General features: G+C 40.0%; 1 protein-coding gene across 3 annotated transcripts in view; it reads left to right on the forward strand.

Annotated features, from left to right (window-relative positions):
• The first annotated feature begins 5,511 nt into the window (after window positions 1–5,511).
• The window catches only part of Gng2 (G protein subunit gamma 2), a 103,865-nt gene continuing 86,561 nt past the window's right edge, over window positions 5,512–22,815 (forward strand). Inside the window, exon 1 of one of the 3 annotated variants that reach the window (XM_021262269.2) lies at window positions 5,512–6,008. The gene's annotated coding sequence lies outside the window, so the exon portion shown is untranslated. Of the gene's footprint in view, window positions 6,009–6,371; window positions 6,392–22,815 lie in introns of those variants that run through there. The other 2 variants (XM_004835539.4, XM_087208098.1) reach the window with 2 other exon arrangements.

Raw genomic sequence — 22,815 nt, forward strand, 5'->3', positions numbered from 1 at the left:
CTGGAAGTGTGGCTTTTCTATGACCAAGTAACAGCTCATTAGCCACTTATTTATTCTTCACTGCTATGTAGAATTAGGTGAGTCCTGACAGGCAGGATCAATATATATGTGTGGATGAGATGCGTTAGTATGGTATATTGGGTTCACCTTCCTGTTGCACTCTCACCTCCCAAGCATGCACACAGGAGTGGCTTTGTGACAACAGAATGAGAACAGAGAGAGAAAGAAAGAGATCAAGATTGAGAGAAGTAGAGACGGCCTAGCCAGAGAAGGCAATCAAAATACTAAAGAACTACTAGCTGGCTGAAGGGGAGGGAACTTTCAGGGCTCTGGGCTCTAGGACAACTGTCAGGTGACAAAGACTAGCGAGTGCAGAAGGGGCTTCGAGAAGGGATTCTCACTTACAAATTGGCCTCTTTAAAGCCTCTCCAGATGCAAGCAAAGAATAGCTTTCTTTCCCATTTTCCATGTCTTTTAAAGTTTTTAAATTACTTTTTTGTTGCAAGACTGTGCTTCTTTATAAGCAATTTGGGGCAAATATGGGATCAGAAATTGCCCCAGATTTCTTTAGGTTTGCCTATATAACAAATACTGAGAATTTTGTGTGCATGTAGTGTGGTTTCCTGGGTTTGCAAAAAAGAAATATAGGATTTTATCACAAAGCTACTGTGATAAAAACAGCATAGTACCAGCAAAGAAACAGACCTGAGGACCAGTGGAACAGATTAGAAGATGGAGAAACAACTCCAGACACACTCAGCCACCTCATCTTCAATAAAGGAGCCAAACACCCTCACTGGAGGAAAGATAGCCTCTTTAATAAATGGTGCTGGAAAAATTGGGTTTCAACTTGCCAAAAATTAAAACTAGACCTGTATCTCTCACCATGCACTAAACTAAAATCGAAATGGATCAAAGATCTAAATATTAAAACAGAAACACTGAACCAGCTGGAAGAGAGGTTAGGAAGAACTCTTGAAGACATTGGTGTAGGAAAAGATTTTATGAACAAAACCTCAATTGCACATGAACTAGCACAATCAACAACTGAGATCCCATTTATTAAAAAGGTTCTGCACAGCAAGAGAAATCACCAACAGTGTGAAGAGACATATGGGAAAAAATCTTTACCAGCTGTTCCTCAGACAAAGGTCTACTATCTAGAATCTATAAAGAATTTTTAAAAGTCAGACCCCCCAAATATAAAGACCCATTTCAAAAATGGGCATCTGAAATGAACACACATTTCTCAGACAAAGAAGTAGAAATAGCAAATAAACATATGAAAAAATGTTCAACATCACTGGTCATTCAAGAGATGCAAACTGATTCAAGAGCTACAACACTGAGATTCCACCTCACTCCAGAAAGAATGGCTGCCATCAAGAAATCAACCAGGGCTGGGGATTTAGCTCAGTGGCATCGTGCCTGCCTTGCCAGCACAAGGTCCTGAGTTTGATCCCCACTACTAGAAAAAAAAATCATCCAATAACAAATGCTGGCAGGGTTGTGGGGAAAAAGAAACCCTTCTCCACTGATGGTGAGAGTGTAGACTGGTGCAACCACTGTGGAAATCAGTATGAAGATACCTCAAAAAACTAGGATTAGAAGTCCCATTTGACCCACCTATCCCTTTGCTGTATGTCTTCCCAAAAGATTTAAAAGAATCATATCACAGTGATATATGCACACCCATATTTATAGCAGCACAGTTTGTAATAGCTAAAACTTGGAAACAACCCAAGTACCCATCAGCTGGAGACTTAATAAAGAAGATGTGATTTTTTTCATATAAAATGGAGTACTACTCAGCCATAAAGAATGAGAAACTAGAGACATTTATAGCTAAATGGATGCACATTGAGGCCATACTCTTAAGTGAAATAAATAGGACACACATGCGTAAATACCAAATAGTTTCTCTGGTGTGAGAAACTGAAAGTATAAATAAGGATCAAAATGTATAGTAGATAATGTGAAATAGGAAGAAAAAGTCAAAAGGGGAAGTGGGAGGAGTAGGGGAAAGGAATAAATATGAGAAAAGGAAAAAATGGAAATAAAGACTTTGTAAATAGGGAGGGATAGAGGGGTTGAAGGGAGGGTAGGGGAAGGGGAAAAAAAATAAGAACCAAGATACATCATGTAAAGGTACAAATTCCCAATGATGAATGTCATCATATTGTACACCTAAAGTATACCAATAAACTTAATGAATAAATGTTTTAAAAGAAATATAAGACTATTGTTTCTTTTTTTTTTTTTTTGGTACCAGAGATCGAACTCGGGACCTCGCGCTTGTGAGGCAGGCGGTGGAACCACTGAGCTAAATCCCCGGCCCAAGACTATTGTTTCTTACCTCACGACCAACTTCTCATTTTAGACTTCCTTTTCCCCCCTTTCTGGGCCCCCGAAGGAATACAAAAGCAGTTTTGAAATTTCTTTCAATTGTTTTCAAACATTTGTGATCTACCCACTACATTAGTTAAGCAAACACAAGCAAAGATGAATGGAACATGACCTTAGCCTTGGAAGCCCAATTACTAATGGCTAAGATGGACACAGAGCAAATCATTAGAACAGCTGGTGTAGGGTGGAGATAGAGGCAAGTTACCACGTGCTCCAAAGGGAGAAATGAGAGAAAAGCTGAGTCTTGAAGAATAAGTGGGATTTACCAGCAGACACAATGGAGGAGGGAACAAGGGCATGCTTCCCAGTGGCAGTAGCACATGTCAACTGGCAGAGGAGAAAAGAACAGAGCTTCATGAGAAAGCTTCTGTGACGCTGGGGTCGGGTGACAACAGGCATGAGGGCTGGAGTGCAGACACAGAAAGCTTTGTATGCCATAAGCCATGGGGTGAGGAGAAAGTGGAGGATTCCAGCCGAGCAGTGCTGGGATCAAATCTTCTTTTAAAAAATCTACTTCTGGCGGGAATGGCTTAGAGAGAGACCAGAGGGAGGAGGGCAAAATGGGGAAGCTTGCATTGTTACAAGAAAATCCAAATCACTGAGGAAATAAGACAGTGGCAAGGGAAAGAGCAAGGATGTGTTCAGGCAAAGAAATGATTTGGAAGGGGGCAATGAAAAGATGAAGAACTTTACAAATCAGATTGGGAACAGAGGCTTCCTGATTCAGAACACGGTCTGAAATTACTTTATTACTGCTGTGGGCAACTAATTTATGTGTTTCGTTATTTAATTTTATTTAAAATGGAGAATATAGAAAGAGGACTAGGCTTTGGATAAAAGTAAATGTATATAATTTGGGGACTAGGAAACATGAGAACTCCAAGGAACATCCAGCTAGAACACCTGATAACACAGGTCAGACACCAGGTCAAAATTATGTCTTCTTTATTATTATCAACCTTCTACCAAGTAGATGTAAGAAATACAAGGTGTTAAAGCTTGCAAACAGGGCCCTTGAAGAATGTTAAACTATTTTACAGGCTTTTGTCTTGACACTGATCTAATGCACGTAGGAAAGGGCCATGTCTAATAACTGATGGTGTGAACTTATAATGGTGAGATGAAAGTCTATCATTTTTCTAAAATATGAACATTTTGCAGCCTTAGTACTTACCATGTGTGTATTAAGAGCTATAAACTGGATTAATCTTCTCTCTTGGCCAATCTACACCTCTACTCTTTACTTTTCTCTCCTGAAAAAGAGGTTATTAGGATGAATTGAAAGCAGAGGTTAATGACAGGAAGAGAAAAAACTTAAAACCTAGTTTTTAGCTTAGAAGAGAGTTTGGTTGGCACCTCCCAGGAAAGGCCAGATTAACCTAGTGTGGGTTTTATGACCAGAGATGGAAGAACAGATTAGAAGACAGCAGGCCAAATTCCTGGTGATTTTATGGTTTGAAAGAGGTTTTCCTGTGTAGGTTTAAAGATAAGTACCAACCACTTTCTGATGAGTGAGAGAAAGTGTGAGAGCTATTTTAAAAAAATCTATTCGAATCCAGAGTTATTGCCAGAATCCATTGGTCTAAAATTAACCAAAACTTGTTTCCAGTTTCCATAATCTTTCCAACCATGAATAACATGCTTCTCCTTTTTCTTACATTTGGCATCATGTATATTTAAATTTACATGTAACCTTTGGCACCAGGATTTGTAATTGGGAGGTAACTCACATTATGTTGGATTTCTACCAAATCTTCCTCCAATACTATAATTCTATTTGCTGGTGGTTCAAAAGTAGCTCCTTGGTTTTCATCTTAAAACAATCCATTTTGCAATTTTCAGATATTAGTGAAACGACATCAGGTCCTAACTGATGAACGATTTCTAGGAAAAAAATAAGCCAATTCTGTTCATGGAACATTACATCAAAACAAAGCTCATCCCGGGACTGTCTCAGAACATTTTGTTGAAATTAAATTCTGTACCTGCCAGAGAATGTGTTGTGGTCCCTAAGGTGTGTTAGGAAGGCTCACTGGGTGAGTTATCCTGCATCAGCCCTAGATTTCTCACATTTCCTATCAGTGTACTTCCTGGAGGGTCAAGGAAGGACTAGACACAGGAAGTTGACCTGGGAATGGGCTCTACTGCCAGGGAAGGTCAGCTTCTGATTCCAAAGGAGTTTCTTAACTCCACAGCATTGCCTGATCTGTAGAACAAGGATCCCCTTGCTCCCATTCCTTTTTAAAAATCTTAGCTTCCCCAAAGTACCTTGTTAGTATTAGAGGAAATGACTCACAAGTTGAATAATGGACCAGAGGCTCAGGGCTAAATCGTGGATATACTAACCATGGGGAATTGCAAAACCAAACACTTATCCTGGTTTGACCACTGACTGCACGAGTCACTTGCCACCTCTGAGTTTCAACCTCCTCTAAAAATAATAAGAGCTAGAATGTGTTGAATACTTCCTATGTTCCCAGAACTATTCTCAGCATCTCTGTCCGGTCTTAATCCTCAGATTTCTGCTGTGGGCTATGACCCTCGTCATCTCCATTTCGCTGATGAAGAAACTGAGGCATGTGGAAGTTCAATAATTTGCCCAGGTTGATAAAGTCAGGAATGACAGCTTGGACTCCCACTCTAGCAGACAGACTGCCTGCTAGCTCTGCCCTTCTCCATGTCGATGCTACCTTCTAGAATGAAGGAAGGGACTGGAGGGCCATCAGGGTCCTCTGGGTCCTACCTGGATGTGGGAGGGGGTCCTATTTCTGGGCTGGGAAACCACAGCCTTCGCCATCACCTCTTTCCTTCCATCTAAGCAAATCTGCTGGCATTATGTTCTGGATTGCAGGACTTGGTTTGGTTCCTATGACCCACAAAAATGCTTGCCAGAGCTGCCTTTTTCTGAGCATGTGGATTAAGTAAAAGCTGAGCGATAGCAGGACCTTGGAGAAATGAAGCTACTGGATTGTCAGCCACAGAGGAAAACTCTGCAGCAAGAAGCTGCCAACAGCAAGCTCCTAGCTAGGGAGGCAGGAACCTTTGTAAATCGGAGGGTGCAGTTGAGGCTGGTGTTGGCTCTCAGGGCCAGAGCCTGGCCAGAGACCCAATACAAATAATAGTAGAACCAGTAACAAGAGCAGCAAGAAACCAAGTTCAGGCTCAGAAGGTAGCTTGGGTGTCAAGGAGGGTGCAGGAATGAGAAGAGGAAGGAAGGCACAGGCAGGCAGCATCAGAAGGACCTGGAACAAAGGGGTCAAGAGGATGACAGTCAAATGACCCTCAGTACCCCCGAGCAGGCAAAAGCACACGAGTAAACCCTGACATGGAATGAGAGGAAAACGAAGAATGCTGCTAGCAGCTACCGAGAAGAGGAGGAAGTGGGAGATGCGCTGCTTCCTGTACCAAGAACTATGATTAAAGACAAAGCTGGGTGGGGACTAGTCCCTGGGCTGCAGCCGCCCGCTACACATACACACAGCGCTGCCGCCGCCCGCCGGCTCTGTGGGCGACTCCTACTACTGCTGGGCTGGAGCTCGCTGCAAGCCAGAGCAGCTCTGCCAGGGGAAGCCGCTCTCTTCTGACCAAGCCGGGGAGCCGAGGTAAAGGACACGTTTTCATGCTGCTCCTTTCTCATTGAGGGAGAGAGAGAAAAAGTTGACCAGTGCCTGTGGGTTCTTTTTATTTTAGGGCAGATTTGTACCGAAAGCTGGGTGCATTGCTTCAGGATGGGGGGGGGGGGTAATTAGGATAGGCTCTTTTAGAAGAGCTTTGGAGAATGCTGGTTACATCTGTGACACGTTTTCTTAAAACAAAAATCCTCCTCTGTGCCTAGCTTTGGTGACTTACCAGGAAAGCAGGCTGAATGTGAGAAGCGGTTTGCCTAGCTCTGCTGGAAGAGGAAAACAGGGCTCAATTGAGATCAGCTGCAGCTGAGAAGCTGGGGTCCGGTCACCCAAGCGTCGCAGTCCTCTTGCTGAGGGTTGTAAGTGGTGGAAAATGTTAAGCGCATTCCCTCTTTCTTTCCTACCACGCTGCTGCCTTCTGCTTTGCAACATAATGGCTGTGATTTGGCTTTTTTGGGGTGGGGGGTTAAATCCTTTTGTCCTGAGATTTTTTTCTTTTTTTAAACAAAGACTGGAATTGCATACATGAGGGACAGTATTTACCTTTGAAAAACGGTGTCTTCCTCCCTCAGCTCAGTGTGGCTGTCTTCAGGGAAACCTCAGAAACAGCTACCATTTGCCAGTAGGTCTTAGCCTAAAGTTGCATCCTTGTTCCAAGGAGCGTGGCAGTCTAGGGAGGGTAACTGATGTCTGCGTGGATAGGCTGTTGTTGTGGATTTATTTCATCCCTCAGTCAAGGTGTATGTTAACTTCATTAGGGACAAAATGGAAAAGTGAACTGGGCTGTTTCCTTACCTGTATATGCTGTAGAAAGACCGGAGTAGTACAATCCAGGCAGAATTATTATTGTTTAATTTCCAGAGCAATGGGTGCTCTTAATGAGAGTCTGACTTGTTCATATTTATGAATGATCAATAAATAGGTCTAACGGATTAGAGCTGAGATTGTGAGGTTTCCTTTGGCAGGATATGAAGAAGTAATTGTTTAATAGCCTCCCGCAGCATGATTTTTAAAAAATTAAGCTTTGTATCTTCAACAAAAAGTGTGGTTAAGAAATAATGGTTATTGATAAAAGGATTTTTCTTGGGTTTTAATAATGAAAGAAGATAATTTTAGAAAGGAAAGAAAGAAAACTGCTTATAGTGCAGTAAAAGCAATAAAATGCCATTATGTTGATTGCTCATAAATTCTTAAAATACAAGTTTTAAAAGAGCAAATATACCAATTAAGAAGGCATATACCTTCAGGATGGTCCCCATTGTCAGTTATTAAGGGCATAGGGTTGGGGGATTTTGGTTGTTGTTGTTGTTTTCATTTTATTTTGTTTTGTACCATCTTTATGATATTGATCTGGCTGGCTAAAATTTGTCGAGTAGCATTCTCAGAGACAGGAAGCTTGTATCGATACTAAAGAAAAATGTCTATATTTTTTACGAGGCTTTTCATTAAAGTAAACCTGCACCATCCCTAAGAGAAAAAGTACTACTGGTACTGAAACCATGGAGCCCAGCTGAAGGATTCACTGAATTTATTCAAAGCTATGGGCAAAACAAGGCATGTCTCAGATTCCACAGTTTCATTTCCTTCTGCATCCTCCAGTGAAATATGTAAAGATAATCGTCCCAGATAGGAGACTTGGGCTGGGTCACAGAGGCCCATAACCAAACTGCATGGCATTGAATGAGGTAGATCGTTGGGAATCTGGGCTGGACTTTGGTACTGATCCGTGTACAGGCTGTAGTCACTAGACAGTGCCAACACCCTGCTTTGTTTGGGGAGGTATAAAAAATGTGCGTTACTCCTCTGTGTGTGTTTCACACAAGAGTAAGAAAATAAAACCTTGGCCAATAGGTGCAGTAGAGTCAAGAGGGCCCCCTGCTATCTTTCTGAAAACAACTAAGAGGTGCCTATTTTCTGTACAGCACAAAACATTTCCTTAATTGTTAAATTCTAGCTTGAAGCAGATAGTAATAGCACATCAGTAACTGTGATGGTAGAATGTTTAGAGGAAAGATGAATATGCTCCTACGTTACAAAATGAGACGATTTTCACTTATTCTGACCATATGGAATATTGAAAGACATAATGCTATTGCTCAGAGTATTCAGTGGCTTTTGAGGGAGTCAACTGCAATTTTAATTGTGTCTTTCTCCCTACCATATGGCCAGTGGCTGAATGGGAACGTGATTCCATCATTTCGCGGCCAGCCCTGGCCCTCATATGGTGGGCATGCAGCGGGTGTGCTTGTTTGGCTGACTTTTTTAGGAGACTTCAGAAGGCAGACCCAACTTTTAAGTCTAAAAGCTCTGTAGTCAAAGCAGAAAGCCTGCTCACAAAAGACTACTGTGGGTAGAAGAAAAGAACACCAGGGAGTTAAAAGAACACAGACTTCCAAGTCAGGCATATCCAGCTTTGACTGCTACCTCTGCTTCTTACTACTTGACCCGGTGCATTAATTAATTTATGAACCTTAGTTGGCTCATTGTAAAGAAGGATCAGTAGTACATCATTTTTTTTGGCTTGGTTTTTGCTTTTGTGTATAGATAAGCAGTTGCCTGCTACATAAAAGAGACTCAAGGGCCATTTCTTTTCCCCTTTCCTTGGTGGCCTAAAGAAAAGTTAGCATATTCTTGATCTTTGCCTCTAAGGGTAGAGGAGACTTTATTGTGAGGTTAACTCTTTTTTTCTTTTCTTTCTTTTTTTTTTTTTGGTACTGGGGATCGAACTCAGGACCTGGCGCTTGCAAGGCAGGAGGTGGAACCACTGAGCTAAATGCCCAGCCAATTGTGAAAAAATATGCATAACATAAAATTTCCCATTTTGATCATTATTAAGTGGACAGTTTGATAGTATTAATTACAATCACATTGTTGTGTTAGTCACCCCATCCAACCAAAGAACTCTTTTAATCTTTCAAAATGGAAACTCTGTACCTATGAAACAGGAACTCCTTCATCTTCTCACCTCCAAGGCCCTGATAAACACCATTCCACTTTGTCTCTATGAATTTGACCAAGTACCTTGTCTAAGTGGAATCATACGGTAGTTATTCTTTTGTGACTGGTTTAATTCACTTCAGGGATTGTTTTCAAAGTTTGTCCATGTTGTAGCACGTGTCAGATTTTCCTTCTTTTTTTTTTCTAAGGCTGAACAATATTCCATTGTCTGCATGTATCACACATTATTTATGCATTTATCCTTTGATAGGCAGTTGGACCACTTTTTGGTTATTATAAATAATGCTGCAGTGAGTACAGATATACACATATCTGCTAGAGTTCCTGTTTTTAACTTCTTTGGATATCCCAAAGTTCTGGAATATGGTAATTCTATGTTTGCTTTCTGAGGGGTTCCCATCCTATTCTGCACAGCAGTTGGCACAATTTTACATCTCTACCACCAGTGTGCAAGGGTTGCAGTTTTCCCACATCTCACCAGCATTTGTTATTTTCTGTTTGTTTTGGACAATACCCATCCCCGTGGATAGGAAGTGGTCTTTCATTGTGCTCTGACTTCCATTTTCTTAGTGATTAGTGATGTTGAGTGAATTTCCATGTGCTTATTGGTCCTTGATATCCCCTCTTGGAGAAATGTCTATTCAAGTCCTTCACTGATTTCTAATCGAATTGTTTTTGAGGAGATATTTTTAAATGGTGGGATCTCTTAACATTATGTCATTGGATTATGATTATAATATTTGTATTTTATCTGTATATGCCCCATCCCTGCCCAAATTTGTACTTTTCTGAAAAGGTGAAAAATCAAAAGGCAAAAGTAAGAAAATATGCCTAGGTCCTGCTAATTGGTAATGTCAAAAGCCTGATCTTACAATTCCAGCCCTTCTTGTGGACAGTCACACGAGTGACCTTGCTGCTAAAGTCATGGACCAGACTACCACCAAAATGTCACTGGAAGGCTATTACTTCAGTGGCTTTCGGGTCCATCTCACTCATTAGTGAAGGTACTCAGGATGTAAAAAAAACACCTAATAACAGAGTCAGAAAAAAATGGAAAGCTAAAGTACTAAATTGTTCTTTTTTTTAAAATGGTGAGCATTACCCATGTGGAAGGGCTACTGTAATTGAACAAGAAATGAGTTTCTAAGAAAGTTTCTGTGAATAAAATCCAATTCTAATTCAAACTTCACTTTTAAAAATAACCTTTGGGGGCCGGGGATTTAGCTCAGTGGTTTTGCCACCTGCTGCGTAAGCGCAAGGACCCGAGTTCGATCCTGGTACCAAAAAAATAATAATAATAATAACCTTTGGAATACAGATTTCACTCCTAATTCCCAAACCAGTGAGCCAAGATGTGCCTGCAAGGAGAGCTGGGTGTAAAGACTAAGAGGGACTCTAGAATATCTGACCTTTGTGGTAGGGAGGCAGCCATTGGCCTCACAGGGTTTGAAGAGCTCCTGATGCTAACTTTCTGGAATCCTCTCTGGGCCTCCGTGTTGGGGTAATGGCAGTTTGGAGGTAATGATCCTCAATTGTATTTAATTTGCAAATCTATAATTCTACAATCACTATGACAACTGGGTAGCTCACCTTACTAGGCCCAGGTGGGAGAAGAGAGTTACAGAGCCATAGTCACACTTTGCCCCCAAAGTAATAGATATGTTAATTAACCTGATTTGCTCATTCTACAATATATACATGTACATCCTATTATACCCCATAAATACATTCAATCATTATTTGTGAATTAAAAATAAAATAAAAAGACTTAGTCCTTGGCCTGGGACATTTTAAAACGGTGGAACTGAAAATGACCTGGGGTGACCCATCCTCTCTCACCCCCTCATGGTAGATAATGGAGTAGACCTGGAATTTAGGGTCATCTAGTTCATTACTACTTCAGCTCCCAAATCCCACTCTGTTTCCCTTCCTTCCATAAGAGGGTAAATGGATAAAGGAAGTCTTTTTACCTTATCACTCTTTTTCTTTTTTTTTTTGGTACCGGGGATCGAACTCGGGTCCTTGCACTTGAGCAGCAGGTGGTGGAACCACTGAGCTAAATCCCCGGCCCAACCTTGTCACTCTTAAAATTGTTTGTAAGACTGAATTATTTTGTTTGAAAAAAAGACGGTAAATTTAAATGTAATACCCTATTAAATATGGAGTTTGTGTGTCCAAATTTATTCCAGTGTAAAGATAACAAAGTGGAATAGAGGTTTAAATTTTCCAGGAAGAGTAGTAGAAATATATGTGGTTCCTGAAAACCCTTTATGTTAAATAGAACAAATTCTGTTTAATGGAAGTCAGTCTTTAGATAAGCTCTAGAGGTCTTCATTAAATCTTTAAAAAGAGAATCTTCAATTACCAAATTTTTATGGAAACATGTTTCTTAGAAGTGGTAGCACTCTGTACTGAAGTTTGAGGTAAGACAGGACCAGTCCTTTTATCTCTTGGTGCGTATGTATAAACAGTCGGTCCCTTCCTGGAAAGGTGGTAAAAGACCAGCCTCGTGTCCCCTCCTCCCTTCCCCTGGCTTTGCCTTGTCCCCCATTTAGCCTGGTTTTGGGGTTCAGGTGGCCCCCAGATCCTCACTTAGGTGGACAGCACTTAGATAGTAGAGAGGGGCTGGGAACTGGCTGATGGGCTCTAATCCAGACCCATCACCCATTCTGCAGGGCCATTGCTGCTGCTTGAAATCCCACTTTCCACTCTTCCCCACTCTCCTGAAAACAGTTCCACCCCAGTCCCTGCTTCTTTTGTGCACTACAGATGATCTCACCTTCTCATTTTCCAAGAAACCATGTATTGCATGCTTCCTCAACTTCCTTCTCATCACTTCAAGAGTTCTCTATTTTCATTTGTTTTAGTCCATTCAGACTGCTATAACAAATCACCCCAGACTGGAACTTATTTCTCACAGTTCAAGATCAAGATCCCAGAAGATTAGATGTTTGATGAAGGCCTGTTCCTCATAGATGGTGCCTACTGTGTGTCTTTATGCCTGAAGGACTAGCTAGCCCCCTAGGATCTCCTTTATAAGGGCACCGATCTCATTTATGACCTAATCACAATCCCCAGAGGCCCCACCTTCCTATATAACCCTGCAGATCAAATTCCAACAAAATGACTTTCAGGGACAGGAATTTCTAGACCATTGCATTATTCATTTTCTTTTTCTTCCCTTCTAGGTCAAATTAACATAGGCTTTCCTTCAACAGCAAATCCTCTACTCGTACTCTCCATCCTATTCCTGCTTAGTTTCTAACAGATTATGTTCTGACAATAACTTTATCTCTTTCTTACATATTTAGTTTCTTCTCTTCATTGGTTGTTTCCTCTTTGCCTTAAACATGCTTCATTTTTCCATGCACCAGGAATTAATTAAAAATAAGGGAAACAAACCTCCTGCCAACAATGCTTTCCCTTGACTTATAAATCTCTACTAATTCTCTTATTTTTTTCCTACCTCTTAAAAGGACAACTTCTTCATTCCCTCCAGCACCTACTCCCTCAATTATATTCTCAAAATTGGGTTGTTTGGCCACTTCATTTCTCCCTTACCCTTCACTACATCTTTTCTTATGATTTCAGTCATTGCTGTGTGTGCCAGGCCTAACTGATGCTCTACCTGACCACTCATTTACTTGTAAGATTGAACAGCAACGTGTCCACACAATCACCAGACCGTCCACCAAAGGGTAAATTCACACAGCCAGGATCCTGCCCACCAGTGCCTTTTGGACTCCTCAACACCAGCTCCTTACCTAATTCCATGATGTCGAATACCTCCCCTTCTTATTCCTCAGTTCCACCATTTTCCTCCCCAAGCATCCTGAGTTGCAGTAAGTTGTAGAACCCTTTGCCCTGTGATTGGAAATAGGTTCTGACATGTCTGCTCTTCTCTGTTGATACCCAGTGTCTTAGCTCAAACCTCCTATTGTTTAAAATAACCTCCAGCAGGTCCTGCTGTAGGGCTCAATTCTAATGGCCCCCTCTTCGGTGAAGCCTTCTTGTGTTTTTTCCTTTTTTTTCCTTGATTAGAAACAATCTTTGCCTTCTCTGTATCTCCTGTTCTTTCATTACTATATATATATATATATATATATATATATATATATGCATTTTTTCCCTTCATCTTCCTTCTTTTTTGGTACCAGGGATCAAACTTGGGACCTTGTGCTTTCAAGGCAGGTGGTGGAACCACTGAGCTAAATCCCTGAACCTTTTTCCTTCTTTTTAACATGTGGCAATCTCTTTGAGGACAGCAGCCACATCTGGTCTTACCTTTATCTTTGTCAAATTCATAGCACACCATGCAGTTTGTTTATCACCCACTTATTTAATGAACTTCTTGAATAACTCTCTACCCTCCCCTGGGAACTGGAAATTGAATGCAGAGTCTTCACAATGAGCCATGTCTCCAACCTTTTCTTTTCTTTTTCCTTTTTTTCCATCTTGAGACAGGATTTCATTCAGTTGCTAAGTTGTCGAAGCTGGGTTCCAAGTTGTTTTCCTCCTGCCTCAGCCTTCCAGAGTGCTGAGATCATAGCCATGCGCACCATGTCTGGCAACTGACTTTTGTTTTTTTTGGATGCAGTGTGAGGTAGACCTACTACTTGCCCTGTAGGAGCCCACAGAGTTCTGGAGAAAACAAACAAATACAGAAATAATCACAATTCAGCTAGTCTGTCTGTCCACAAGGCTGAAGTAAATGTCTGCAATATGCCACATGCCGGTCAAGATGCCAGGGAGACAATAGAGAACAAACATCAGTTCTTTGTTCTCTTGGAACTTACATTCTAGTTTTGAGAAAGACTCAACACATAAACTCGTGATTTTTAGATGTAGCTGCACAATAGAAATCATGAAGGGTACTTTAAAAAAGTGTCTATATCCCAACCTCACCCTGGACTGACTCAGTCACAATCAGCCAGAATTGGAACCCTTTAACAGAAAAAAATTACAATATAAGAACATATCAGGGGGCTAGGGATTTAGCTCAGTGATGCCACCACCTGCCTCACAAGCTCAAGGTCCTGAGTTCGATCCCCGGTACCAAAAAAAAAAAAAAATCAAAAAGAACATATCAGGTAGTGACAAACACTGTGGTGGATTAGGATAGAAACAGACTGAATGATAAAGACTCTGCATATGATGGTGGGGGTAAATGAGGACTTCAGCTTTGCTCAGTAATCCCTGAAGACCTCTCTGACACGGTGATCTTTGACTTAATAAGACCTAACTGATGGTGAGGAGTCAGCCACAAGTACATGAACTGGGCTGGGGGTTATTTCCATGCAGGAGGTACACATGCATTTCTGAGGTAAGTATGAAATAAAATTCAGAGGAAATGTGACCTTCTGCACATACATGGACTGATCGAAAAATACACTGATCAATTAAATTTAAGAAATGAATTCTAATACAACATATTGCCACGAACCCCCCTCATAATATTCCCCCCCATTTCAACCACATTTATCCCATCATTGCTACCACTTTCTGAAGCAGTTCTGTAAGAGCTCTTCTGTGAGTATCTCTATAGGTGCGATAAAAAAATACAGTGAATGCTGTTGCTGAGTGTCATCCAGTGGAAAGGCGGCTCCTAGAGGCCTTACCATATGTCCTTACCACCTTATTCATCAGATCTGTGACTTCTGGCTCTTTCCCCAAAGTTAAAATGACCATGAAAAGTAAACATTTTGTATCAGTTCAGAACACTGAGGCAGCCAGACAGTGCAACTAAAGACCCTCATGAAAGAGCACTCCCAGAACTGCTTCAGAAAGTGGCAAGAATGATGGGATGAGTGTGTTCAAAGTGAGAAGAGTATCTGAAGGGGGATCAATTGCAATGTATATTTTATTGTAAATTTTAAAAAAATTAAACATTCACCCTTTTTAATCACGTGTACAATAATTTAGAAAATATGTTTTCCTCTATAGAAGGTGGATTTTCAATTAAACTAGGTAGCCATTCTTTTGTGTAATTCATGTGGGTTAGATTTTATGTAGATAAAATTGATTTACACAATCAGGAAGACTACTCTGTTTAAAAAATGTGTGTGTGTGTGTGTGTGTGTGTGTGTATTTCCTACACTACAATCTGCTCTATGGGTCTTGTTGTCTGAATTAAATACCATTCTTATTGTTTAAAATAGCCTTAGAAAAAAGGAAAAAAACCCAGAAAACAATAACTTTAGGTAATTGGTATTATGTCATAGATGAGTAGAGAAAAGAAAGCAATTATTTCTGCCCTTAATTCTGTTTGTGGGAACCAGAGAAAACCTCACAGAGGCCTCATTCAAACCAGAGTAAAGTGCTCACTCGTGTTTGAAGATTAGCAAGTTTTAAAAGTTAAGTTGGGAACCAGCATTTCTGAGAATTCAATTTGTGCTGAGTACTCCATGTACATTATTGTTTCCAATGAGTTTTTAAAATAATCCTCTCAGGCGAGAACAATAATTTTCTACCAGATTACTTTTGGCTGCTGGTAAGAAGAAAAGAAAAAGAAAATCTCCTACTGACTTAGTTTAAACAATAGGAAATTTATCTCAAGACCTTAAGGGAGGGCACTTTCAAAGTTAGTTTTTTAGCAGTTGGACAATGTTGTTAGTAACCTGAATTCTTTCCTTCCTGCCATTATGGCATGCTCAGCAGATTTACTGTTAGGCCAGCTGCCTTGGCTATGTTGAGAAGATGACTACAGTTTCAGAAGGGCAGATAGATTTCAGTATCTACAACCACAGTAAAGAGCCTAAATTCTTCTCTTACAACTTTTTTTTAAGGGGACAGAACAGCTCTCTCCAGCAGAATTCCCTCCCCAACTCACATGCCTTATGTATTAGTGACCAGGTAAATGGATCCACTGTGCTTGGTCATTTAAGCTTCCTCCTAAGGCAGTGGAGCACCCAGCTTCTCTGAACAACCTGGTCCCTGGACCCCAGGAGAAAGTCTGGTTTTATTAACAAGAAAGGAGGGTTAGATGGCACTGCATAGGCAGCCAATAGAGTTCGCCTCTATTATTACTATTCTTACTTTACAAGTAAAGATACCAAGACTAAAAAGGCTTTACCAAGACCACACAGGTTTGAATTGAATAGTTCCCATGCAGCATTTCCCTTTAAAAGAACCTCAATGTCCCTGTCTCCCTCTCCCTCTCTCTCTCTCTCTCTCTCTCTCTCTCTCTCTCTCTCTCTCACACACACACACACACACACACACACACAACTTGTTTTCTTGGTAGTGATGATTGAGGTAGGATGGAGAAAGAATTCAGGAGGAAAACACAGGAGGCTGAATTGAGACAATGTGAAGAATAACCTTCCAAATAGAATATTCTAGAAGGAAATACATCAGCTCCTAAAAAAGCAGTAGGGACAGCATTTAATTTAGACAACCAGCCCTGCATTTCAGTAATGTAAAAGAATATATATAATTAAATTTGAGTCTTCCTGACTGGTCATTTAAGTCAATTTGATCTAAATAAAATCCACCTTGGGCTGAGTAATGAGCTCCCAGAGACCAAGGATCCTGTGACTAAAGTCTGTCAGACTCACATGAAAACCTGTTTTCTCTGGAGAGGCATCTATTTTGTTGATTACAGCACCTGTAAGGGAGGGATGAATAATCTCTGGGATTTCTGATTATGCATTATTTAGATAATAGGTTTCCACTTTCCACCTCCAGAAGCGATGCATGCAGGGCCATTAGTATTGTACTTTCCCATGCTGCCTACTTCTCCTCTGATATTATATTTCAGAGGCGATACATGAAACAACAATAGTAAAAAAGGGAGATTTCAGTGGAATTCCTGTCATTATAGTGTTTTGACTGCTCATCTCTAAGGTGTATTTCTGTGCATTTTCATCATTGCAGACTAAGCATTAATGGTAGGAGTACTTTTCTGTCATAAATGACTGTGTGCCTCCTACTCTTACATTTGCATTTTTAAACAAGAAAGTAAAGTTAATTTGTAGGCTTTGCCAACAGAGCTCTGTGTAAGAAGGGTATTTATCTGATCTCTGTAGAACCATCAAGAAAAAAATGTGAAAAAAACTTAATCAAGAGAAGAAAAATCTCATTGTCATTTTCAATTTTTTTTTGAGAAATGAATTGATTCTTTGCCATTTTTTAAAACCTCATGAATGTTGGTTGTATTTGGGAATATGCCACATAAGGGTATTAAACCATTTCACTAAGAGTTTTATCATTTCTTCCTTTAAAAAAAGTTGATATTGAACAGTTCTAAGGCCTTTTAAATTAAAATAGGACAAATTTAAGAAAAGGTGAGAATTCCTAGGCAAAAGAAGAAAAAACAGATCCAATCTTTCTTTTATTATGTCTTAAAATAATACTAAAATATAGTAGTGTAGACAAGTAATATTCTAAGGTATAATACACAGGAGAGCAAAGTAGTTAAAGGACATTGGTTTGGAGTCAGAATCACAAGTGACTTTAACTTTCTGTGCCTGTTTCCTCATCTATAAAATGGGAAATAATAATAATGATACCTACTTCACAAATTGGAGAAAATTATATACGTAAAATATTTATTTAGCGTGGTGCTTGAATTATAGTAATTATCCAAGAAGTGTAGCTATTGTTCCTGTAATTGTCATTGTTACTGCAAATCTGCAGTCGATTATCTTTTATTTTATCCAAGGAGTTCTTATCAATTTTTAGCAGAGGTGATTGTTACTGCCTGGAGTTAATCACAGGTTCTCAGATCTTGGAGTTTGGAATCAAACAAAGAGACCTATTCTCTGGGACAGTCAGATGTTGATGTTTTGACTTAGTGAAGTTAGTCTTGGACTTGCACCATTCCTTCAGGAATCCACGAGCTTGGCCTTAAATATTTCCAGTTTTCCTTCCCACCTCATAATAAGCTTGCACTTCCCTGCCCGCTTTCATTGGGTGCCGCCCCGTGCCTTGCACTGGCCAATGACATGTGAGCAGCAGAGCCCTGTGTCTCCTCCAGGAAGAAGCCGGAAGAGCCCGGCGGTGAGCCCATCCTTGGCATTTGGGCATGGTACAGGACAGTGGTGGTGGCTGCCCTCTTAAGCTGGGGTCTTAAATAAAGAGAACACCAAAGAAGTCTCCCCTCTGCTCCAGTGGACATGATATGAGAGCGAGAAACAAGTTCTGCTGTCTTCAACTGGGTTGTTACCTCGGCAGAATCTAGCTTAACCTGACTACTTTGGTTTTCTCTTTAAATTCCAGAGGGAAAAAATGTATTATCCATAACAGTACATAAAATATGTACCTCTTTGAATGGTGAGAGTAATTTTTTTTTTTTACTTTATCTTTTAATCTTGATTTTGGGGGGGGGGGGTACTGGGGATCAAACCCAGGACCTTGCACTTGCGAGGCAGGCGGCAGAACCACTGAGCTAAATCCCCAGCCCTTTAATCTTGATTTTTATTAATGCATGCTTGCAGTACATGACGATTGCTCCAATTCTTTTTTCCACCCCTTCCTTTCCATCTCCCTCCCTGCATCTCTTGGACCCTTCCCATGTGCAAAAGACCTATCTATCTTTTATTTTGCTCTTTAATTTATCTGCACTTTGGGTTTTGTATATAAGAAAAACCATGCACTATTTAAGCTTGAGTGTCTGATTTAATTTTAAATGACTCTGTGTGTGGGTATAAGATTGTATTATGTGTTAGAATCATGAGATTTAACTTTAATAGGTTTATGTAAATAATTCCCATTTAAATTTCTTTTAAAATGAGGTTTATTTCCAGTTCACATAGAGGCAAGCAACATACTAGGATTACCAGCCTAACTTCTTTGAAGGAGTTACAGTAGTACCAAGGTCAAACTTGAGTTCCAGCTTGGTGTGACCACCAGTGATGACCAGGTGTGGCCGAGGGCTGTGTCCAGAAGGGGCCCTGAGCTGAGGACAAGGATCCCTCTGAGAGAGGATGAGGCCCCGAGCCACGCCTGTGGTGGCCTTTGTCCACAGTGAGGGAGTACTGCAGTCCTCCCTGCCCCCTCTTGTGATGCTCAGTTATAAACAGTGGTACATACAGAGTCTCAAAGAAGATTTAGTGAATAAATACATGGAAGTAGTTCACATTTCTTCTTCCAACTCTCTGGACTTTTTCATGTTCAAGTTTTGAAAATAAATGACTTCATTTTGGTCATTGGCTTTAAAACATCTCGGTATTAAGATTTATATTTATTCTGTTTTGTTTTTGTTTTCATTTTGTGGTACCAGGGATTGAACCCAGAGAATGCTATGTCCCCAGACCTTTTTTTTAGTTTTTATTTTTAGACAAGGTCTTACTAGGTTGTCCTGGCTGGTCCCAAATTTACAATCCTCCTGCTTCAGCCTCCTGAGTTGCTGGGATTATAGCAATGTGCTACCGTGCCTGGCACATTTATTCTTTTGTAAGACTGTACATGTGACCTTGTGCTCCTAGATTTAGGTTATTTTATTTGATATTTACTTCAGATTTTATTTCACCTGATTAATTCATTTGGATCTCTAAAACTACATTATGAAATACTTTAATTATTTAAATTAGGAACAGATGAATTATTTTTAGTGTACAAACTCAAATTCATTACAAACCTGAGGTTTAGCACGATTAATCTTGGAGTGTTTAAGGAACCAAGTGGGTTTTTTGTCTATTTCTTTCTGGGGTTTTTTTTTCTCCTCCTTAAGGAGAAGGACACACTGTATTTGATTTGATGGATTTCTGTCCATCACACCAGATATGCTAACAGGAACAAGAAATGTACAAAGAAACTTTAGGTGGATTTTATAAACCAGCCAGAAACCCGTGTATCTGAGGCTTCTGGGGGAACAATCTGTGAGTCATTTTGAAAAACAAACACACTCATAATCACAGCGCATGCTGTTACCATGGTAATCAGGCCTGTTGTGTTGGCTTGCTCATGTTTCTGTAGAGAGGAGAAGAGGAGAGAAACGGACAATTCAGAGCTTTGACTGTCAGCTCGGTTTGCCTGTTGCAGGGGAGTTGAAGGCTTTCTTGAGAGCACACTGACAGTCATCCTGAGAGGGCAGGGAAGATGTTGTGGCATCTTGCCTTGGTTATGGAACAGAAGCTGTCTGTGTTACTGTTGGGCATTGCATTTCACGGGGAGAAAAGGATTAGTTGGCATTCTCTATGGAAGAAGGGGAAAATAGTTTCTTTACCTGATACGTAATTACTTGCAAGTCTCTGAGGTCAACCTAGTGAGCAGGAACAGGGCTCTAATGATCCTTTAACAGGTGCCAAATGCCATCGGCACAGCATTGCTGCAGATTGAAATGATCCTCAGAGGGTGGTTGTAATTAGATCACTGTTTCTGATCTGATTCACAAGTGGATCCTGCATCTTTGGTTTATGGACTGGATATGACTCCTCCTTTACCTGGAACAACCATCTTATTACACAGACTCATGGGTCGCCAAGGAGACCAGGGGAGTTTGGGAGGTCTGCTGAATCTGTCATCGTGCCAGGGAAAATAAAATCGAAGCGCACCCTTGGGTGGCGGTGTCCCAAGAAGTCTGGATCTCCTCTTAAGTGTATAATTATAATATATTGACTGAACTTTTATTCTTAGAGGATATTTCAAGTAGATTTTAAAGCAGGTTTTATTTAGCATTGAGACAACTTTTCCTTACTAAAAATATTTTTTCAAAAGAGTTCAAATAGGGCCGGGGATTTAGCTCAGTGGTTCTGCTACCGGCCTTGCAGGCGCAAGGTTTCAAGTTCGATCCCTGGTACCAAAACAAAACAAAACAAAACAAAAGAGTTGAAATAAAGTGAGGTGTGATTAAAGGATCTTATCAACTTTAGTTCATGCGCGCGCGTGCGCGTGTGTGTGTGTGATGTGTCTTGCTGTGTGACATAACTACTTCTATAGACTTTATTTTCATTCTCATATGTGGAAAGGAGGCTTCTGTTGCCCAAACTTCATTTTGGGTTTAATTTTCTCATATTAGTTTAAAAAAAAACTTAATTTTTTCTGATCATGGAAGTCGTTCATTGCAAATTTGGGATATAATGAAAATTTTAAAGAAAATATAGGAATGGTCCCATTTAGTAGTTATTGATTGAACTGCATCTTGCAGAGGCCTGATTTTACAGTGGCTAACAAAAGTTAGAAGTGATTTCTCTCTAACATAACAATCCAGAGGTGGGTTGCCTCTGCTAAGATACTTCTACTCTGCAAGTCCAAGCAGGGACTCGGCCTTCTCCAATCATATCGGTGATTCTTTCCCAGTGTGTTTCTTTTGCTTTCATAGTCTAAGGTGGCTTTCCATGAAGACCCTACTATAACCAGCAGGAAGGGAGAAAAGTGGAAGGGGAGGGCATTACCCGGAAGTTACATGTATCACTTTAGCTTTTGTCCCACTGATATTGATCACAGAGCCACATGCCTAGCAGCAAGGGAGGCTGAAACAAATAGCTACTTTTGGCGTGTATGTGCATAGCTTAGACATCTATTAAAAACATGGAAGAAAAGGAGAGCAGATCTGGGGCATAGTAACAATGTCTGCCGATTTCATTGCCCTGTAAAACAAAGGCAATATTTTATTTACATTTTGATGTATTTTCTTTCACTGTTTTGTGAAAAATATGTACGTATCAGAAAGATACACATATAATGCAAATTAGAAGATGTTATGTTGGCACATAATTTATCCCTGTATAATATATAAAATGTTATGTTAGCATGTATATGTATGATACATTAGAAAATAGTATATATTAAAATAGAAAAAATACATTAGAAAAGTATTGTACATGGAAAATATACAGCAGAAAAACATCATGTACCCCTAATCTTTGGGGATGCCTTGCACAACCCCTAGTGGATGCCTGAAACTGCAGATGCTACCAAACCCTCAATATATTATGTCTTTTCCTATATATTCATACCATTCCTACCTTATTTTATAAGTTAAACACAGTAAGAGATAACAATAATAAAGGAGGATATCACCTGCTGCACAAGCGCAAGAACCTGAGTTCAATCCCCAGTACCAATAAATAAATAAATAAATAAAGGAGGACAATTATAACAATATACTGTCATAAAAATTATGTGAATGTGGTCTTTCTCTCAAAATCGCTCATAATACTGCCCTTGCCCTTCTTGTGATGACATGAGATGATTCAGGGAGTGACATGAGCACTGTGATATGGTGTTAGGCCACCTTGAAGGGTAACTTGAACACAAAATGTGATATCTCTCAACAGTGGATGTGATAACTGAGACCTCTACCAAGTGACTCTGAGGTGGGTAGCATCTACAGTGTGGACACTCTGCACAAGGGTGGTGGTTCATGTCTTGGCCAGGGGAGAATATGTGAGATTTCATCACATGACTCAGAGTGGGGTGCTATTTAAAATTTAGGAATTATTTATTCCTAGAATTTCCCATTTAATATTTTCAGATAATATTTGACTGTAACTGATACCAAGCAAAGTACAACTTCTGGAAGGAGGGACTACTGCATACATAAATTTATATACAGTATTTGAAAATCAATTGAGGTCACACTATGACATTTTATATTTGTCTCTTTTATACTTAATATCACGTGTTTTTTGTGTTTTCCTCATCATTTACATTTTTTGTATCTGTTGTTTATTCTATTATGTGAAGTTCTGTTTAATTTAGGAAGTTGTATTTTGATAATTAGGTTCTTTTCAACCCTGTGGTAATCATTCTTTATCTACTTTTTGTTTTTGTTGATGTTGTTGTTGTTAAAGTCAAGGAGTAGAATTGCTACAATATGTTTGGGGACATATTTGAATCTCTTGATAAGTAATGCCAAACTTCTTGGCAGAGAGATTGTGCC

This window comes from Heterocephalus glaber, unplaced genomic scaffold, assembly GCF_053883595.1.
Source record: "Heterocephalus glaber isolate CG9 unplaced genomic scaffold, H.glaber_assembly_v1.0 deba00000901, whole genome shotgun sequence".
NCBI classification, from domain to species: Eukaryota; Metazoa; Chordata; class Mammalia; order Rodentia; family Bathyergidae; genus Heterocephalus; species Heterocephalus glaber.